This window comes from Gobio gobio (assembly GCF_949357685.1).
Source record: "Gobio gobio genome assembly, chromosome: 7".
Taxonomy (NCBI): Eukaryota; Metazoa; Chordata; class Actinopteri; order Cypriniformes; family Gobionidae; genus Gobio; species Gobio gobio.
In genome coordinates this window covers 36807545-36818814 of record NC_137103.1, presented here as the reverse complement: position 1 = coordinate 36818814, position 11270 = coordinate 36807545, and the positions used below count along the sequence as shown (strand labels likewise).

Genomic DNA, 11270 nt, shown 5'->3' with positions numbered 1-11270 from the left:
TGGAAAAGACTCTCTCTCTCTGTCTCTGACTCTGTCTCTCCCCCTCACACACATACACACCAATGCACACACCTGGGTCTCAAGGCTGTCTCTTTTCAGAACACACGTATACAATGCACACACATACATAAGTTTAAAGGAATAGTTCACCTAAAAATAAATGAATTGACTTCCATTCTTCTGTGAAATAAAATAAAAATAGTTGCATAATGTTCTGGCTACTCTTTAACATTTAATTAATGTAAAATTTCTTTGTGCTAAAATTGGAGCCAGTCATAAATAAACTGTTTGTATTTGTTGTTTGATTTTGCTGTTTCTCTTCTTTTTTGACATTTGTGCCATAGGTGGTCATTGTTAGTGTTTTTCATGAGCTGAACTCAAAGATCAAATACTTTTTCTATGTACACAAAAGGCCTATTTCTCTGAAATATTGTTCACAAATCTGCCTAAATCTGTGTTAGTGAGCACTTCTCCTTTGCCAAGATAATCCATGCATCTCACAGGTGTGGCATATTAAGATGCTGATAAGACAGGCCACAATAAAAGGCCATTCTAAAATGTGCAGTTTTACTGTATTGGGGGGAGTTGATTAGGTTGTTGATTGTGGCCTGTGGAATGTTGGTCCACAAGTTTTCAGCTTCCATGAATTTTGTACAGATCCTTGCAACATGGGGCCGTGCATTATCATGCTGCAACATGTGGTGATGGTCGTGGATGAATGGCACAACAATGGGCCTCAGGATCTCGTCACGGTATCTTTGTGCATTCAAAATGCCATCAATAAAATGCACCTGTGTTCGTTGTCCATAACATACGCCTGCCCATACCATAACCCCACCACAACCATGGGCCACTCGATCCACAACGTTGACATCAGCAAACTGCTCCCTCACATGACGCCATACACGCTGTCTGCCATCTGCCCTGTACAGTGAAAACCGGGATTCATCCGTGAAGAGAACATCTTTCCAAATACGCTATCGAATGTGAGCATTTGCCCACTCAAGTCGTTTTCGACGACAAACTGCAGTCAGGTCAAGACCCCGATGAGGACAACGAGCATGCAGACGGTTTCTGACAGAAATGTTTTGGTTATGCAAACCGATTGTTGCAGCAGCTTTCCGGGTGGCTGGTCTCAGACGATCTTGGAGGTAAGGATGCTGGATGTGGAGGTCCTGGGCTGGTGTGGTTACACGTGGTCTCCGGTTGTGAGGCCGGTTGGATGTACTGCCAAATTCTCTGAAATGCCTTTGGAGACAGCTTATGGTAGAGAAATTAACATTCAATTCACGGGCAACAGCTCTGGTGGACATTCCTGCTGTTAGCATGCCAATTGCACATTAGAAGTGCTCACTAACACAGATTTAGACAGATTTGTGAACAATATTTGAGAGAAATAGGCCTTTTGTGTACATAGAAAAAGTTCAGCTCATGAAAAATGGGAGCAAAAACAAAAGTGTTGCGTTTATAATTTTGTTCAGTGTCTATAATATCTCTATATATATCTATATCTATATATATATTAGCCTAGAAATCTAGACGCACACTAGCGGCAGCAGATCTAATTTGCAGCCAGGGTAGTCTAGCAACTCTCCAATGACTTGTGAGCTAGAAAAACCAAACTCTGGTCAGGCCAATTACATTGTGTATAGAGTCGGTGGGCGGGCTTAACATAATGACGGCAGAGTTGCGGCGGTTCCGCGTGCTACTCGTAAACAAAAAAGCTGGCGAACAGCGGTCTTTCGAATCGGCTTTGGCCGCCACGCTGGAAGACTTGGAATCAAGCTTTTCTTTGAGAAAAGAACAAAGAACGGCACTGATGTCATTCTTAAGAAAGGAAGATGTGTTCGTAGTTTTGCCGATTGGATACGGCGAAAGTTTAATCTATCAACTAGCTCCGCTTCACCTTATTCGTTGCTCTGGTTGGTTGTAGCGCTATCCTATTACGTGCAGAGGGAATTTGAAAGACAACTGTTTATCCCACCCCTCGGATTGAGCCCTGCCAACGGTGAGTTCCCAGATCCAACATCTTGATGTGCGTCTGGCTTGTCAGATTATATACTGTATATATATATATATATATATATATGACACTGAAAAAAATTATAAACGCAACATTTTTGTTTTTGCCCCCATTTTTCATGCTCGTACAAACATACCGTTTAGGCATAACATTATGACCACCTTCCTAATAATTCCTGAAGGTGTGCTGTGGTATCTGGCACCAAGATGTTAGCAGCAGATCTAACAAATCCTGTAAGTTGCGAGGTGGGGCCTCCATGGATCGGACTTGTTTTTTCAGCACATCCCACAGATGCTCGATTGGATTGAGATCTGCGGAATTTGGAGGCCAAGTCAACACCTCAAACTCGCTATTTTGCTCCTCAAACCATTCCTGAACCATTTTTGCTTTGTGGCAGAGCACCACAAAAAAACAATGTGATGTAAAAGAGAACGTGATTCATCAGACCAGGCCACCTTCTTCCATTGCTCCATGTCAGTATGGGCACCCTGACTGGTCTGCGGCTATGCAGCCCCATACGCAACAAAATGTGATGCACTGTGTATTCTGACACCTTTCTATCAGAACTAGGATAAACTTCTTGAGCAATTTGAGCTATATTAGCTTGTCTGTTTGATCGAACCACACGGGCCAGCCTTCGCTCCCCACGTGCATCAAGGAGCCTTGGCTGCGCATGATGACCCTGTCGCCGCTTCACCACTGTTCCTTCCTTGGACCTCTTTGGATAGATGCAAACTGGGAACACCCCACAAGAGCTGCAGTTTTGGAGATGCACTGACCCAGTCATCTAGCCATCACAATTTGGTAGTCAAACTTGCACAAATCCTTAACTTTGCCCAATTTTCCTGCTTCTAACACATCAACTTTGAGGACGAAATGTTCACTTGCTGCCTAATACTGTATATCCCACCCACTTACAGGTGATGAAGAGATTAATCTGTGTTATTCACTTCACCTGTCATAATGGTATGCCGGATTGGTGTAAATATATAATAAAATAAATGATTTTTCTGTTTTCTATTTCGCTAAAAAGGCACCTTAAAAGTACTGTAGTAGATATGACTTTTGGTTATATTAAGTTTTCTGAAGTCATGCAATAACTTGATAAACAGACTGAAATTGAGTTTGTTATTCATTGAACAGCTTTCCTTCTGCTGTAGCTGTCAAATCTCATTTGCATGCATGTGTATTCAGATATGACCAGTGGCTGCGTTTACAAGTACACCAATGGTCTGATTATTGCCAATAATCAGAGTAAAGAATAAGCAGAATAAGTTTTTTTCATGACAACCTATTCAATGCTGCTTAGTTCTTGCATTACTTTGATTATTTGCCATGGTATGCTGCTATTTTGTCGCTATTCACCAAAAACACAAAACGTTCAAAAGGAGTAGATCTGTTTGTTTGCTACTGTATTTATTGAACTGCTTCAAAGGTTTGTTTCTTTTAAACACATCCAAAATGGCTTTTGGTGTTTCCAACCATCAGCAAAACATGTCACACAAAGCTGTAAGAATAAATTCTTATTCTTCCCAAGAGAGCAGCATTTCAGGGTCGTCACAAAAAATCTCACGGCGTAGGACAACATTTTTATTTGTAGGCCCCTTTTCTTTGGGCCAAATGAGTCTATACCATAAAGGACCTTGGTGGGGCCCCCCTCATCACACAGCCCAGGACCGCATTCTCTATTCTCTGTTCCTGATGCCAAGTGGCTTCTTCTATTACGCTATGTGTTCTGTTCTGTTCATGAGTGTTACAACACGCACACTTTGGTCAGAGTGGAATAAATGCAATAAACATGCCTGTGTACTGCACATTTTACTGTGATTATGGTTACCCTAATTATAACCATAATAACATTTACATAATTACAGTACTATTTACATCAGCTTAAACACAATATTGCTTTAATGACATTAATTTGCTTTAAAAGGGAGGGTAATATTTTCAGAGAATAACGACTTAAATCTTTTTTGCACAAAACTATAATATGACTTCAAAAGACTTATAATGCATAATGCACGAATAATATGGACTATTTTTATGGAACTTAAGGTGTGTATTGTCTGTTTTGCAGCTGGAAATCCACTGTTCGAATGATGCTTTCATTGTGCCAGAAGATAGTAATAGAAATCTGCCTTTTGTTTTCCGCAGAAGAAAGTAAGTCATGAAGTTTTGGAGCAACGTGAGGGTAAGTAAAGGATGACAGAATGTTTATTTTTAGGGGGTGAGCTATTCCTTTAACTGAAGATGTTCCTAAATACATGCAGCCCACCACAGTCGTTGCGCACGCAAGCTTGTTTTGGGGCGGACTTTAGGACCATGGAGAGATCTCCCACAGCAGCGAGCGCACACAGCGCGTCTTGAAGAGGAAACCCCCACAGGAGCTCTCGCTGCCGGATACCTGAGACATCTCAAATCATCCCTCTGACCGACGAGCGCACGGCGCGCCACGGAATGCGCAGGAGCGACCGACTGTCCGCTGGACCAGGGCGCGCGGTCATGGGTCCCTCTTCAGCACCTTTGAGTTCTTAATGCATTACGAAGTCGTAGAGACCCCTGGAAATCATTTAAATTCTCATTAAGGCAGCGTCTGAATTGGAATAAACTATCAGCTGGTGAATTTCTCTGTTCGGATGGATGATTTGGTCAGATTCCTCATTCATCGTGATGCGCGTTCATTCCGTTTCCAAGTGTCTTATTGACTGACCGCGGATCAATTTTGGACGTTGGCTGACGGTAAGCTCGCGCTCTGTTTTAGTTACCCATGCGAAGTTTTGAGATGGAGAGGTTTCATGGTGATGCGGGGGTGGCTAGTTGATTTGCTCCGGCTCGTGAAGATGCCTCTAACCTTAAGGGGAAAAAAATCGAAATCATGTAAATGTGGAGTTTGACGCTTAAATAATGACAACTCCTTTTCATCAAGGTTGAATTGTAGAGTGAAACCTGTTAACAACATGTCCGGATCATATTTCGCCTAAATTAAAAAAAATAGTAAATGGGAAATAATGTTTTGTGAAAGACAGTAAGCCGTATTTTGCATCACTACGATTTGATTGTGATGGTATTTCACGACTATTCAGCATTCAGTCACCCCCCCCCCCCCCCCCCCCCCCCCATATTAGTATTCATGTAGAAACTGAATTATGTAGGTAATAATATAGCTGTAATTATATAAAAGTAAAGTAGCCTAGTTTTGCTGCCCTGGTTTTAATTTACTAATTTTTCAAAATCAATGTCTGGACTGGATGTTTCTTATTAGGCTACTGTATTACAGTAATGCGACTCTATTAAGATTCTTCATTGAGATGAATGAGAATTATAAATAAACTCAAGTAAAACATCCGAATCAAGGCAATATATAGGATTTACAATGGCACAATGTACAAACATTTTAATTGTTCTGAAAGTTGTACTTTTTAAGGGTAAAATATAACCTGGACATTTGTTCTTTGCATTAACCCATACCTAAAGCAGAATTTCAGGTGGGAATCAGTGAAAATATCAATGTGAACAGCGGACTTTTCATACGCGCAAAAAGGAGGAGGTTTTAACCGTGGTGTTTTCATAGCTACTGACTTATTCCAATTGTGCAGTTTGTGGCAAACCACTGTTACATACACGCATATATATACTCGTTTTAGTTTGAATTGATTAAATAAATGTAGAAAACGCACCGTGATGTGCGGCAGCGTTTGAGAAGGCTTGTTTAAAGGCGGTGTTTGCGGGAGTATTGCACCCTCCTGCGATGGTACGGACAGAACACACGCACACACACACTCTCTCACACACACTGCAGTGGCGTCTGATCACAGTCTGCAAGAGAGTGAGCGAGAGAGTGTGCGCTTGAGAATCTGTGCCGACACATTAGACCGCTCGTGGGCTTTTCACACTTGAAACTGTAAACCCAGGGTCATTTTTTATTCCTGGGTTAACTGAATCCCTGCTGGGTTACCTTGTTTACGGGTTCCCACTGCTCCGTGTAGTCAGTTTAGGTAATTCCGCATGCACTTTACATTTATGAGATCATTAACATTGATTGGACACGTACTGTACGTGACCTGTCGTATATGAACTTTTTGGAACAATGTTGTAAAGAAAATATTAGTCTCTTCCTCACTCTGGTACGCGTTAGAGTCACTGTTCCACCTTTTAAACATTTTTAACAATTCCCTTGAAATAACGAAGCGCGTGAGAGTTTATGTGGCATTAATATTTAATGAGGCAAGCAATTGTTTAACTTTGGTTGACTTCTGCTAAATAACTCACCGGAGCGTTCTAATACCGCATTCCTGGCTTCTCATGCTTGAAATTGTTAACCCAGGGTAAATCTTAACATTGGCTAACGCAATCCTAGGCTATTTTGCACTGCACATTTGTAAACAACTAGTCAACGCACGTATTTGCATATTTATGAGGTTCGTAACATTGATTGGACAAATACAGCACGCACTCCGTATTAATAACTGCTTGTCTATCTGTGTAAATGTCGCCACGGAGATCCGCGCTGAAAGTCTTAAGCCTCACAAAACACAGCAAAATGATACTTTAATACATTTCTATCATCACTTGTTAACGCATTTTGTCGCAGTTCTACATTAGTCTCTCTGAGGGGAAAAACATAACGTGAAAGTTTGTGTTACACAAATATCATGAATACTTAATGAGGTAAGCTCTATTCCTTTAGAATTCGTTCTCTGTTGCTAAACAACTCACTGTAATATTTCTGCATCATTTCTCACTGTATACCAGTTTACAAAAGCCCAAAGTAGGGCTTCATAACCCAGGGTTAAAAGCCTTGCTAACCTTCTTTCGAAATAAGTGTGAAAGTTGCTTAACCCAGGGTTAAAAGTAGCCTTAACCCAGTTAAGCGTAGCGTGAAAACCCTTTTGGCTGGCTTAGTGTTACTTACAATCCAAGAGTCATGTGAGAACACACCCAAGGCGTGTCGATTACGCTCATCATGGATAAACTAACATTACCCTCTCTTACCTCAAATTCTCAATCGAACATGTAGACTTCCTCCGTTTGATGCGCTATCAGTATAAACAAGCCAATCTCCTAATGCTAATGATTACTTTAGGTTATTTCTGCAAAGTGTACCTAGAATACACAGATGAAATGCTAGCGAAAATTGTCTTTGACAGCGCCATTGACTCCTCTTAAAGGAACTGTCACTCAGGTTTGAATGTGGCATGGGGCACAGCCCGGGTTTATTGTGTCAGTATATACGGTTATAAAGAATGCATCTAGTCCCATGGCGGGGCTCTTATTGCCTAGGGTGAGTTTGAAGATGGACCCACACACACTTCCCTACTTAAGTTTCCAAAGAGATCTGGCTATAGAGCATGCCATCACCAGCGGCGTTTGGATGGCCTATTAATAATCAAGGCATGTTCTGTCATGGGCTTATACTGAATAGCCAGGGGCATCGGATAGTCACTTGTCGATAAAATCTGTCAAGAAGAATCTGCACAAGAACCAATATGTTAAAATGCACTTTGATGTGATGTGGCCATTTGACTGTGAGTGGTGCTGAAAGAACAGCTCCCTCTTTGAATGAACTACAACACATCTGTCAGAACCTTCTCTGCCTTGATACATCAGCAGGTCAACTCACGTATCACTTAAGTGACAAAAACACTATGACCGATGCGCCTGATCTGTGGGAAGCTAAAAGTCATGTCCCTGGCATTCTGATAAAAGCATGCATGTGTAATTTAAAGCATAACGCACTCAAACTGAACTCTGTATTGCAGTTCTGATACTGTTGCGCTTTTGAATGTGAGTAGGATTGGAGCATGTTTGCAGAGCCAATCGTTGCCATTAAATGGCTTGGAAATCTTGGATGGGGTTAACTTTGGAGGTTCATAGGTTTCCTGTGTGAGTGTTTACTTGTACGAAATATAGTTATATTGTTTTCCCGGCGAATAAAACACACTCTTGGGACCCCCCCTTCCGGTTTCTTTGGGACCACTTTGCTGGGCACAATATCAATAAGAAGCATCTCGCTATCTGTGTATGTGTATGTGTATGTGTGTGTGCATGTGTGCATAATGAGGAGTGTATGCTGTGGGAAAGCCCTCATTATAAAACAGTTTGAGCTCTCGGGCCATTAAAGTCAAGTACAGCGAGTGAGGAAGCAAGTAGAGGATACTCAGGTGGATTGCTAGATGATTGAAACAATAAGCTCATTCTCTGTTGTCTTGTCGGTAATGGCTTCTATCGAAATCCTTTGGGTTGAGGGCTCTTGTCAGCTCTCGTCCTGGTGATATTTGTGACCTGTGGTCCATTCTGATTGATTGGGTCTCAGAAGAATAGCTATCGATTAGTAATACGAGAAGAGAATGCATTGATTTGGGTTGATGAGAAGTTGTTGGGTTGTTGAGAAAGTCCATCGTGGTTTCCTGACCTTGATGGTGTGCTTTACATTTGGAGTGCACCTGTGGAGGTGACGCATCAGAGCTTTCGCATCCCATGTTTTTCATAACGTATGTAGGGAATTTCAATTTGAAGGACGTACGAATAACACACACACCTAAATAAATAGGACAATGAGTACAATGAGTTCATTTATTTGTATATTTGTGTGCGCAGAATATGCAAGTCGACTCACATTGACTTGCATGCACACAAACTCATTTACTGCTGGTTTTCCTGTTGCTGATGAAGTCTGACATGTAATCTTTCCTTGTTTTTTTTTCTCTAGCTCTCTCCCTCTCTATTACTGTCACTTTCTCTCTCCCTTAGGACTGTCAAACTGTCAGAATCCTCCCTGATTCCCTCCGAATAGTACTGAAACCTGCAGTGTGTGAATCCTTATGAGTGTGTGTTTGTGTAGACCCAATTTAGTCTCATATTATATGATGGTAACAGGGCATTCGCAGTACAAGAGTATTCAGCTTTTACAGCACTTCCTACACTGATTTTTCTCATAAAAAAGCTCTGATTGTTCATTCATTATTGATTTCAGACAGTCAGTAAAATTCAACACCTGATGTTTATGGCTTCAAAGTTTCTCGATTTTATTCATATGACTTACGGTGGCCGCAATTTGCGAGAAGCCTCAATTTTGCTTCTCTCTCGCCATTTAACCTTGAAGTGTAAGCTCATGACAAATGCAATGGATTCTAGGGCTGACAACCTTTTGATGGAATTGAGAATCTGCCTCAATTTTCAGTCCTCTCCTTGTAAATGAGATGGCGCAGTCATTTACATTGGCGGAACTGAGTCAGGAACCTAGTCATCAGTTAGAAAAGTAGTCCCATAATGACAATCACAGTAATTCTGAAAGCATTGGTCAGGATGAAGATTTGGAATGAGCTAGAATTCTAATTTCCCTGAGGAAAACAGGGGAAAAGACACATTTAAACACTGTACAGTTTGGTTCGGAAGTCTTAGACCACTAGTGAGAATTCAGTGCAAAACTTTTCATTTCAAATTATATTAGAATAGCATTTTGATGGGAAATGTTAATTGAAAAATTAATGACATGCAGAATGTCTTAGTATTTGGTTTGTCCTCCTTTTGCTTTAATGACAGCAGCACTCAAGCTGGCATGAACTCCACAAGATTGTGTTAAACCTGATGATCATGTTCTCCAGCATGATTTGAGAATGATCCAAAGAACATCTTGTGCTTAAATGCAAGAACATTTTACCCCTTGTACAAAAGAATTCACATGGTCTATTTGACAAATTTGCTCATTAGCGACCTAGAAATAGTGCAGAATCTTACATTTTATTATTCATTCTTTTAAAAACCCCAGATTTCCAATGTGGTCTCCAGTATTTTTAAAGGGTTAGTTCACCCAAAAATGAAAATTCTGTCATTAATTACTCACCCTCATGTCGTTGGACACCCGTAAGACCTCCGTTCATATTCGGAACACAAATGAAGATATTTTAGTTGAAAGCTGATGCTGAGAAAGGCTTCACACAGGCCTCCATTGGCATTCAGTACATTGACACTTCCAAGATCCATGAAAGGCACTTAAAACAGGCCTCCATTGGCATTCAGTACATTGACACTTCCAAGATCCATGAAAGGCACTTAAAACGTCGTTACAAAGTCTATCTCACCACAGTGGCTCTACAATAATCATACAATGCGACGACAATAGTTTTTGTGCGGAAAAAAAAATCAAAATAACACCTTTATCCAACTTGTTCTTGTCTTCCGTGTGCGCCTCCACGACGCATGCGCGAGAATATGACGCAGATCCGGCGTTCGGACATATGACCCAGAAGCGATTTGTTTACGAGCAGAGGAAGACGCGCGTGTCTAAGCTGTTGGATTCTACATTGATCGTGCTTTAGGTCTCGGCGTAGTGCTCAAAATGGGGCTTAAGTGTGTATTTCATCGATTCCCGAACACCGGCGCTACGTCATATTCTCGCGCATGCGTCGTGGAGGCGCACACGGAAGACAAGAACAAGTTGGATAAAGGTGTTATTTTGATTTTTTTTTGCGCACAAAAACTATTGTCGTCGCATTGTATGATTATTGTAGAGCCACTGTGGTGAGATAGACTTTGTAACGACGTTTTAAGTGCCTTTCATGGATCTTGGAAGTGTCAATGTACTGAATGCCAATGGAGGCCTGTGTGAAGCCTTTCTCAGCATCAGCTTTCAACTAAAATATCTTCATTTGTGTTCCGAATATGAACGGAGGTCTTACGGGTGTCCAACGACATGAGGGTGAGTAATTAATGACAGAATTTTCATTTTTGGGTGAACTAACCCTTTAAGTAAATCAATTACAAACTTTAATAATGAAAGGCTGTAATTGTAGTAACTTTTGAACAAGGCAATTGTAAGATGTTGCATATGACCCAATTAAACTCAACCAGAGTGTTTATTAAACTTAACTACAGTCTTTTATTAATTGGTAAAATCTTTTAGCTACTGAGATTCAAATATGTCCTCCTATAACAGAAATCTTTCCAGTGTTGTGTAATTCAAAATACAGGTGTAGGTATGATTTGGAGTTTCGTTATCATGCCCAGATTTGATTGGAGAATTGTTAAAAATTTAACATTCTGTTATTGTTCTTTTTGGAATTGAATTGGTTTGGGCACTGGAGTAACATTTGGTGAGTAATGAAACTGACAATGCTCTGTACATTATAGTATCATTTTTAAAAGTGTACTGCTCGACATTATTGGATTTTCTGCCTTTGTGCGGCTTTCCTGTTAATGATACCCTAAATGATTTCAGAAATGATTGCGTCTTCTTTTCTCTTTTCAA

General features: G+C 40.8%; 1 protein-coding gene across 1 annotated transcript in view; it reads left to right on the top strand.

The window, feature by feature from the left end:
• Nucleotides 1-4431: 4431 nt before the first annotated feature.
• The window catches only part of il1rapl1a (interleukin 1 receptor accessory protein-like 1a), a 95602-nt gene continuing 88763 nt past the window's right edge, over nt 4432-11270 (top strand). Inside the window, exon 1 of the mRNA XM_079821322.1 lies at nt 4432-4762. The gene's annotated coding sequence lies outside the window, so the exon portion shown is untranslated. The remainder of the gene's footprint in view (nt 4763-11270) is intronic.